The sequence below is a fragment of the Lepidochelys kempii genome, chromosome 10, assembly GCF_965140265.1.
Source record: "Lepidochelys kempii isolate rLepKem1 chromosome 10, rLepKem1.hap2, whole genome shotgun sequence".
Lineage (NCBI taxonomy): Eukaryota > Metazoa > Chordata > Testudines > Cheloniidae > Lepidochelys > Lepidochelys kempii.
The window spans coordinates 66828814-66839618 of record NC_133265.1 but is presented as its reverse complement, the minus strand read 5'-3'; positions in this window follow the sequence as shown (position 1 = coordinate 66839618).

Sequence of the window (10805 nt, the reverse complement as noted above, 5' to 3'; positions counted from 1 at the left end):
AAAAAGGAGATGCTCCTGGGAGGCGTAGTCAGCCCGTGCCCTTTAAAAGGAGGGGCTGTGAGGCTGGGATAATTGGTCCCACTTGAAAAAAAAATAAACAGGCAGGCCTGCACACACTCCTCCCTCTTAAATGTAGTTCACATTCCCTGATTTAAACCAGAATCAAAATTGCAGTTGATATGAATAATTAGGGTGACCATATTTCCCTATGCTAAATATGGGACACCGGGTAAAATTACTGGTATTCAAGTGAGTTCAATGGCAATCAATCAGAACTATGCAGTAGAAACGTTCAAATTAACATCAAGTTGACTGAGCCCCTGCCAAAAAGAAATACTGTGTAATTGGATTCTTTTTATTTACCTTCTTATCTGTAAGGCTTTAGGGTTCAAAAGAGGAGGGGTGACACACACACACCTACACACCTCTCACACACAGGGAGCGGTTACACGCAAACACTCCTGTACTCCTCCCTCATGCAGGGGGAGTGACAGACCAACTCGACCCTCCCTGCCTGGCGCTCTCCGTTCTCCGTACCTGGCTGGGCCCCTGGGACAGACCTGCCTAGGCTGACCAGATAGCAAGTGTGAAAAATCGGTACAGGGGGTGGGGGGGGTAATAGGAGCCTCTCTAAGAAAAAGTCCCAAATATTGGGACTGTCCCTACAAAATCGGGACATCTGGTCACCCTAGACCTGCCTCTCCTGGTACCTGGCGCCACGTCTTCCCAGGGCAACATGTGTGTGTGTGGGCACATAGGGTCACATGCCCCCGCCCAGATTTCTGCCAGGGTTCACACCAGAATGTGGCCAGCAGCAGCCTTTCGGCACTATGCAGGAGGGAAGGGACAGGAGCTGCTTCCAGGCTGCAGGGGAGATGGAGGGAAGGGATGACCTCGCCCATGTCTTTGCAGAGCTCATCTCTTCCCTCCCTAACCCTTGTGACTGGAAGCAGCTTGTCTCTTCCTGCCCACACAGTGTGGAAAGGTAGGTAACACCTCCAGGCTGCTGCTGGCCACTGACACAACCCAGCCACCTCCTGTCCCCTGGCTACAGCATGGGCAGGAAGGGGTTAAGCCCTAAGAATGCATTGTGCACCAAGGCCCAAGGAACCTGACTGCAGGGGCTTCAGCAAACCTGGCCAGAGGGGTGGCTCAGCAGGGGATGGTGCCTAGTGGATGGAGCAGCCCCGGGCTCCCTGGGGGCAGGACCCAGGGAGTGGGCGGGGGGGTGGGGGAACAGGTGAAGAGGGTAATAAGCCCCTGCCTGGGGGGACTGCTGTGGAGCTTGCAGGTTTGGGGTGTGAACAGGCTGGAAATCCCCCCCTCCCCCGACACTCCAGAGCTTAGCTGAGGGTTGGAGAGGCTTCCCCATCCCAGCACTGTGCGGGACTTTGGCACATGCTGGACTTGGCTCCTCCTGGCCAGTGCCTCGGGACAGAGGGTCTTGGGCTTTCCCAGGGTGCCAGCCCAGCCAGAGGCAATGAGGGAAGGAAGGAGCCTGCCGGCCAGCCTGTTGATGAGCGCTGGGAGCAGGATGCACCATGCCGGGGAGGGGGAGGGGGCGATATAGAGGAACAGCAGGGATGGGGGCGGGGGGACGAAGGGGCAAAGCCGGGAGAGGACAGCTAGAGAGGGAGCACATAAAGGGTCGATGGGTGGGCAGCAGCCAGTGCTGGCCAGAAATGGGATGGGGGCGGTGCCATTGATAAGATGCCAAAATCTTAACAACCGGTTCCCTCCTCGCCCCACAAGGGGGTCGTTGTCCACCCCCGCCCCCAGACTTCTGCCCCATCCAACCCCCCGCATTCCTTGATGCCCCCCCCGGACCCCAGCCCCATCCACCCCCCTCCGCTGTCCCCTGACTGGCCCCAGAACAGGGCAGGAGGGTCTCATGGACCACCGTAGTGGGTGCCCACTCCATCCCTAAGAGCCGGAGGGACCTGCTGGGGGGCGAGGTGGGGAGTCCCGGCGGTGCTTACCTGGGGCAGCTCCCAGGAAGCATCCGGCAGGTCCCTCTGGTTCCTAGTGGTGGGAGAGCGTAGCTAGCGGGGGAGCAGACGCTCCCCTCACTGATCACATTAAAAGTGGCGTCTTAGGCGCCGACTCCATGAGGTGAGCTGGGGTGGGGAGCGATTCTCCTGCGCGGTCCCCGCCCCCCCCCCCCGGGTTACCTGCTGCAGCGTGGGCGGCCCTCCTCGCGCCCCCTGCCTCATCTCACCTCCGCCTCCCTGGGCCTGAGTGCGAAGCTGCCACTTGCTTCTCAGCCTGTCCCGGCTTCCCGCGCGAACAGCTGATTCGCAGGAAGCCTGGGGGGGTGGAGAAGCAGAGTGGGGTGGCGCGTTCAGGGGAGGAGGCAGAGTGGAGGTGAGCTGGGGCCGGGGAGCTGCCGGTGGGTGCTCTGCACCCACCAAAATTTCCCAAATTTTCCTGGAGCACCCATGGAGTTGGCGCCTAAGGCGCCGCTTTTGGCCAGTTAAATTTAGAAGCCCTTTTAGAACCAGTTGTCCCTCAAGGAACAACCGGTTCTGAAAGGGCTTCTAAATTTAACAACCGGTTCCAGCAAACTTGTTCCAGCGAACCGGCTCCAGATCACCACTGGGCGGGACCCTGCTGGCTGAGAGCCGGCACACAGTGGGGGCTGCGCTGGTGGACCAGCAGGGGGAGCAGCTGGTCCCACGTGCTGCAGCTTTGCCCTGCCACCAGCCTTGCACACTCACCCCCATTGTCAGCCACTGGACCCCCCACTCACCACTGTTGGGCGGGCAACTGGCAAGCAGGGATCTGGCCAGCAGCAGGACCTGCCAGTACTGATTGGGGGGGTGAGGAGGTACAGAGAAAATATGGGACAATTTGCCTGTTTTTAAGAAAAAGTTGGGACACTTGCAGGAGTGCTTAAATACAGGGCTGTCCCTTTAAAAATGGGACATCTGGCCACCCTAAAGATAATGCAAGCACCTGCAGTTCCATGGTACAGTCACTATAGCACAAACATATAGCACAGATAGCGCAAACGATACGCAGTTTAGGAAACAGAGAGATTTTCATGCTATGCCTTGTGAACGAGTGTGTCATAGAGAATTACGTTAATGTAACATTGAGAAATTATGCTCAATCAAGAATCATGAAATACATAGTCACTTCCACTTTCACAGCATCTTAGAATTAGTTTGCCCATAGTTGAAACACAGCCATCTCTGGTTCTGGGCTCACCCACTGCCTCAGTTTCTTCTCGAATTGTCACCTGACTGTCTTCCTCTCTAGTATACTACCATCTTTCCCTGTGACACAAGTAGTAGGCCTTTCAGCAGAAACTATGTAATCTGTTTGCCAATAACTGTAGTATTTGAAACCCAGATCCTCAAATATATTTAGATACCTAATTCCTCTTGCTTTTAACGTTGTTGTAGCCATGTTGGCCCAGGATATGAGATACTAGGTGGGTCAGGTAATATCTCTAACTGGACCAACTTCTGGTGGTGGAATAGACAAGTTTTTGAGCTAATCCTAAAGAATAATCCTAAACCTGAAAGCTTGTCTCTTCCACCAACAGAAGATGGTCCAGTAAAAGATATTACTTGACTGGAATATCTGGACCCATGGGAAGGAAACCCTGGAAGAATTCCACCATGATTTCAATAGCTTCCACCCCACCATCAACCTCAGCCTGGACCAATCTACAAGGGAGGTCCACTTCCTAGACACCACGGTGCAAATAAGTGATGGTCACATTAACACCACCCTATACCGAAAACCCACCGACCGCTATGCCTACCTTCATGCCTCCAGCTTCCATCCTGGACACACCACACGATCCATTGTCTACAGCCAAGCGCTGAGGTACAACCACATTTGCTCCAACCCCTCAGACAGAGACCAACACCTACAAGATCTTCACCAAGCATTCTCAAAACTACAATACCCACACGAGGAAATAAGGAAACAGATCAACAGAGCCAGACATGTACCCAGAAGCCTCCTGCTGCAAGACAAGCCCAAGAAAGAAACCAACAGAACTCCACTGGCCATCACATACAGTCCTCAGCTAAAACCTCTCCAACGCATCATCAGTGATCTACAACCCATCCTGGACAACGATCTCTCACTTTCACAGGTCTTGGGAGGCAGGCCAGTCCTTGCCCACAGACAACCCGCCAACCTGAAGCATATTCTCACCAGCAACTACACACCGCACCATAGTAACTCTAACTCAGGAACCAATCCATGCAACAAACCTCGATGCCAACTCTGCCCACATATCTACACAGTGACACCATTACAGGACCTAACCAGATCAGCCACACCATCACCGGTTCATTCACCTGCACGTCCACCAATGTAATCTACGCCCTCATGTGCCAGCAATGCCCCTCTGCTATGTACATCAGCCAAACTGGACAGTCCCTACGTAAAAGGATAAATGGACACAAATCAGATATTAGGAATGGCAATATACAAAAACCTGTAAGAGAACACTTCAACCTCCCTGGACACACAATAGCAGATTTAAAGGTAACCATCCTGCAGCAAAAAAACTTCAGGACCAGACTTCAAAGAGAAACTGCTGAGCTTCAGTTCTTTTGCAAATTTGACACCATCAGCTCAGGATTAAACAAAGACTGTGAATGGCTCGCCACCTACAAAAGCAGTTTCTCCTCCCTTGGTGTTCACGCCTCAACTGCTAGAAGAGGGCCTCATCCTCCCTGATTGAACTAACCTCGTTACCCCTAGCCTGATTCTTGCTTACATATTTATACCTGCCTCTGGAAATTTCCACTACATGAATCCGACGAAGTGGGTATTCACCCATGAAAGCTCATGCTCCAATATGTCTGTTAGACTATAAGGTGCCATAGGACTCTTTGCCACTTTTACAGAACCAGATTAACATGGCTACCCCTCTGATACTTGACTCACCTTCTCTCCCTCATTGATTTCAATGGTAGTTAGGCAACTAGATACCATTGAGGAGCTGGGCCTCATTGCTTTCCATATAAAATCAATAGCAATTGTGAAGTCAGTAATGGAGAGAGATCAATACACTTTACCCAGGATATGTGATAAATATAATTGCATAGATAACTGATACTTTATTAATAAAAATCACTAATTCAAAATGCATTGTCTTTTAGACATAGAAGAGAAAATATAAAGTGGTATAGAAGTGTATAGCAAGTCTAGAACCTGATTCTGGAAATAATGGGACTAGTTAGGTCAGTACAATTGCTCACATGTGAAAATGTTTAGAAGGTTATGATCTTCAGTTGCAGTCATACAACACTGTTGTGAAGTTATCAGCTCTTATAAATTAAGGCGGATAGGGCAGGTTCATTTGATGGACGGGAGATTACAATGATGTAGTTAGAAAAGGAGTACTTGTGGCACCTTAGAGACTAACCAATTTATTACAATACCCACACGAGGAAATAAGGAAACTTAAGCTTTCGTGAGCTACAGCTCACTTCATCGGATGCATACTGTGGAAAGTGTAGAAGATCTTTTTATACACACAGACCATGAAAAAAATGGGTGTTTATCACTACAAAAGGTTTTCTCTCTCCCCACCCCACTCTCCTGCTGGTAATAGCTTATCTAAAGTGATCACTCTCCTTACAATGTATATGATAATCAAGGTGGGCCATTTCCAGCAAAAATCCAGGTTTCTCCCCCCCCCCCAACCCACTTGGATTTTTTTTCATGGTCTGTGTGTATAAAAACATCTTCTGTATTTTCGACAGTATGCATCTGACGAAGTGAGCTGTAGCTCACGAAAGCTTATGCTCAAATAAATTGGTTAGTCTCTAAGGTGCCACAAGTACTCCTTTTCTTTTTGCGAATACAGACTAACACGGCTGTTACTCTGAAACCTGTCAATGATGTAGTTGCAATTCGGCACTATGTTCTCTCAACCTGAATGTCTCAGCAGGGTATTAAGAGGATGCTGCTACTAGAAATGGTAATTTTTGGATGAAAGATAATACTGGGCTGGGGTCAGAATGATGGAAAGGGTGATAGTACTTTGCCCCCAATCCCAGAGCTGCTAAATGTTTCTGCAAAAATCAGCAGCAAAAGAGTTAACAATGTTGATATTTAAATTGTCATCATTAGCATTCAGCATTAATACCCCTTTGATGTAAAAGGAGGAAACCCACACCTCTCTTAAAGCTAGTGTCCCTATCTACTGTTCTGTAGACCGAAACAGCACTGCATCAGTTCAAATTCTGAAGATTGTCTCAGCCGTCATACTTTAAAAGGGAAGCACAAATTATAGAGAAACTTACGGGGTCACTAGGAAAGTGCCGGTATAGCACACCAATGCATAAAAACTCAATCTGAGCCCTGTATTGAGGCCTGACCATTTGTGATCATTGACACAAAACAGTGACAGGATCAAGTGAGAAGAGCAAGTATAGAACTTGCCTACTTTCGAATGGATACATTTACCTCATCAACAAAACACATTTTCCTCCAAATTGAGTAATTTGAAGTACGCAAAAAATGAACCAGAGTGAATGCGGGTCAAAGGCAGCTCTGTGCAGAGGGTAAGCACAAGGCTTAACTCCCACTTACAGCTCCTTTTTTAAAAGGTTAAGTAGGACTTAGGTAGTACAGAGCCCTGCTGCAGGCACTGTACAGTGGTGAATTTCAGCAAATATTCTGTTGTGGCCTTCCAAAATAACGGCATGCGCCATGAGTGCCAGTTTTGCATCAGGATGACCCTAAGGGGGTTACTCCAGATTTACACAAGATAACCAAGAGCAAAATTTGGTTCTAATCTGAAAATTAATACAGACAATCTTGACAAAATACTGAGAATGGCTGCAACTAAGGCTGCACCATTAATGTGGAAATATTTCCTCTCTGACTTCAAAAATACCAGAGGAGATGCCAGGAGTCTATGCAGAATGAGCCTCGCCACACTGGGAGTCAGTTCATAATTCATCACTTAGTGGATAAACAGCAGGAGTGAGAGGAAGAATGAGAGGAAGAAACACAAAAATAATGTGAAGTAGAGAATTCTCCTTTGTGAGCCTGTGTGGCCAGTGAAACACAAAATAGATATTTCTGAGGCTACAATAACTGCACTGTCCTTTTAAACACAAAACTGCCAGTCGCTCAAGGCTTATACAAGAGAGGAAATGGGTAAATAATTTGCAAGGCATTCAAGAACGTCTGCAATTAATGCTTGCTCTGTAGCTTGTCTGCAAGCTACAGAGTATTACATACTTCAGTTTCAGTTGATTTGTTTGGACACATAAGTCACAAGGGCTACTGCAATCTAAATAATTTATAATAATTATTATTAATGATATAGGGGCTGTTCTTTGATCAGATATACCAGTGCACTCCACTTACCTATCTAGCAGCTGCTTTCTTTGTCATTTTCAGCCTCCAGATAGTCTTAAGATGTATGTACTGGTACAGTATTAATAGAAATAAATGTATTTAAAAATATATATACAAATTAATTACTTGTACCATAATGTTTTCTAAGATCTGATCTAGCTTCCCATTGAACTAAATGGCAGTACTTCTACTGGCTGAAGTGGGAGCAGGATTGTGCCTTTTAAACTTTTATAAAGAAGCTAACAGATATTTAAACTTAACGAGGTCAGTGCATGCATGCATGAGTGTGTGTGTGTGAGAGAGAGAGAGAATATATGTTCCCTACATAAGGTATAAGAAATGTTACTTACTCTTGACTCACTACCTTGTAAAACATGTCTAGGTTCACCGACAGACATCTCAGACACTTTTAATAATATCAGCAGAGTTCTCTATTTTTAAGGGAGCATTGCATAATTGTTTAAAGTACTTCAAGCCTGGGTACCCCACAAAATTTTTGGAGTCATTTTTTCAGTGTATGACATTCTTCCTGGTGACACTTGAGTAGTGTGCAGCTGAATGACAGCTGGGGCAGACCTATATTTGTCACTGTTGCTCATAGCTGACATGTCATTTGAGAAACTGTCTAGAATTACTTTAATATGTCTTCCAGCTGCAGTCACAGGAAGCTGGCAGGGAATTACCTTCATGTGAATAAATTTTTGCTAGGAAAAATAGATGTGATGTTTGGTTCATCTCGGTTATAAGAAGAATTTATGGATTCTTAAGATAAGAAGGCAAGTTTTTAGGTAGTAAGAGTTCATCTTTTCTTATAAGTTTTGTATTGTTGAACCTCAAGGACTTTAAACATACTGCACTGTAATTGTATCTATGTTTGTAAATTGAGCAAACCACATAATCCAGAAAGTTTTTTGGCAGGAGAGTTCCAGACACTTTTAATTATACTTGTTTTAATTTATGTAATTGAATTACAACATACTAGGCAAAATACTTGCTATTTTGGTTTTGGATTTAGCAGCAGATAATTTATAGTTTGTAAAACAGAATGTTTGGTTGTTAAATTATGAAAAACCTTTGCAGAAGTTAGACTTCTCAATATATTTCAAAACTATTGTCCTGTTTAATATTTTAATATTGCATGACTCCCAAGATATAAATGTGATTTATTTTATTGCCTGTGCCATATATAATATGGTCTGCCTTTTATCAATATTTTTAGGTACCGTAAAATGTGTTAAGTCAAAGTTCAACTTTCATATCTTCAATGACTGTGTTTGTATATAAAAGCAGAGGCTAGACTATGTTCTCAGTTACACCAACGTAACTCTGGAGAATGGAATATTTTCCACAGAAATTCTCACCAGTTCACCTCTAAAGTGATAGTAATATTTAATGTCTATTAAGCCAAGATCCCTGTGAACCAATCATTTTGCTGGGAATTGGCTGTTATTCCATGATACATGTTTTAAAAGGGAAAATTTAATCTCTCACAAAAGCAGAGAAAAAAAGTCTTAATAAAACATTGTTAGCCAATTAACTGCCAGGAAATCAATAAAATCACAGAAAAAAATGTGAATGAATAGGAGCTAATGGAAACTGTAAGAGCTTTAAATGGCAATTTGGAAACCTCCCAAAGGTTGTAGCTTCTAAAAGAACAGTACTTGTGGCACCTTGGAGACTAACAAATTTCTTTGAGCATAAGCTTTCATGAGCTACAGCTCACTTCATCGGATGCATGCAGTAGAAAATACAGTAGAGGGATTTTATATACACAAAGAACATGAAACAATGGGTGTTACTATACACACTGTAATGAGAGTGATCAGGTAAGGTAAGCTATTACCAGCAGGAGAGAAAAAAAACCTTTTGTAGTGATAACACTTCAATCTCTCTGGTCACTCAATTACAGACCTAAAAGTGGCAATTCTTCAACAAAAACACTTCAAAAACAGACTCCAACGAGAGACTGCTGAATTGGAATTAATTTGCAAACTGGACACCATTAAATTAGGCTTGAATAAAGACTGGGAGTGGATGTGTCATTACACAAAGTAAAACTATTTCCCCATGTTTATTTCCCTGCGCCCACACTGTTCCTCACACGTTCTTGTCAACTGCTGGAAATAGCCCACCTTGATTATCACTACAAAAGGTTTTTTTTCTCTCCTGCTGGTAATAGCTCACCTTACCTGATCACCCATTGTTTCATGTTCTCTGTGTATATAAAATCTCCCCACTGTATTTTCCACTGCATGCATCTGATGAAGTGGGCTGTAGCTCACGAAAACTTATGCTCAAATAAATTTGTTAGTCTCTAAGGTGCCACAAGTTCTCCTTTTCTTTTTGCGGATACAGACTAACACGGCTGTTACTCTGAAACCTGTCATTATGCAAGCTTCTAAAATGGCTTCAATAAGCTTGATGATGACTGACAGTTTTGATTCTTTCTGTGAGAGGAAGAAACCCACATTGTCATTTTAGGAGCCTTAAAATGCCTAATTGAGGTGTGACTAGATAGAGAATGTAACTGTGATATATGTTCATTAACATGCAATGGAAATGTTTGAACTAACACTTGAAGCATTTCTACGAACTCTTTAACCATATCAATAAACTGCTGGAGACAAAAACAAAAGTATTTATGCTCTCCATGGCCATGATCTTATTAGTGCTGATGAGCTGCATGGTGTTATAGTGAATTTTCAAACCTGACAGAGCACACCAAATGTTCTCTGAATATTAACATAAATTCTTATTATGATATTAATTCCAGGCTTGCTAGAAGACCAGGGGTGGGGACTGTTCAATAAAAGATGAGAGGACTTTTGCAAAACACAGTAGGAGGTTGTGAGGTGGAGTGCATTACTTCAGTAAAACAGGATGCTTTTATGCCATGATGAACAACATGTACATACAGCTTCAGTAACTGGGTGTCTCCATGCCTCTACGTGTCTATAGATACAGAAATAGTTTGATACATATGTAGGAATCTATACAAATGTATTTAGAAAATTATACTTAAATTACATGCAATTCCTCCAACCCCCCAAAAAACCCAACGTTAAAAGAACATTATGCACGTTGTAAAGTCAAGCACTCAAAAGTCAACCTCTGGGCGGACCAGCACTAGAGGTGGGTGAGACACTCTTTGCTAGATATTTGCTGACAGCAGAGGGATGCTGAGACTCAGGAATCTTGGGTTCCATTCAAGGCTCTGGTGGGTAGTGTGCTCTGGTGGGCACGGACTCTTCTGCCCATTTCCTCCAAACACAACCCCCTTCTACGCAGTCTTCTTCAGTATGTCTCTGTCCCAGGCCTGTCTTTCCTCCACCCAGACAATTCCACTCCACAGGCTTCTCATCCCAGGTCTCCCTTCCTGGTTCTTCATGCAGTCTGTCTCTCTTCACCACCCTGGCCTCTGGTCATCCCACCACTTGCTCGCATTCTTTATCTGCACTGCT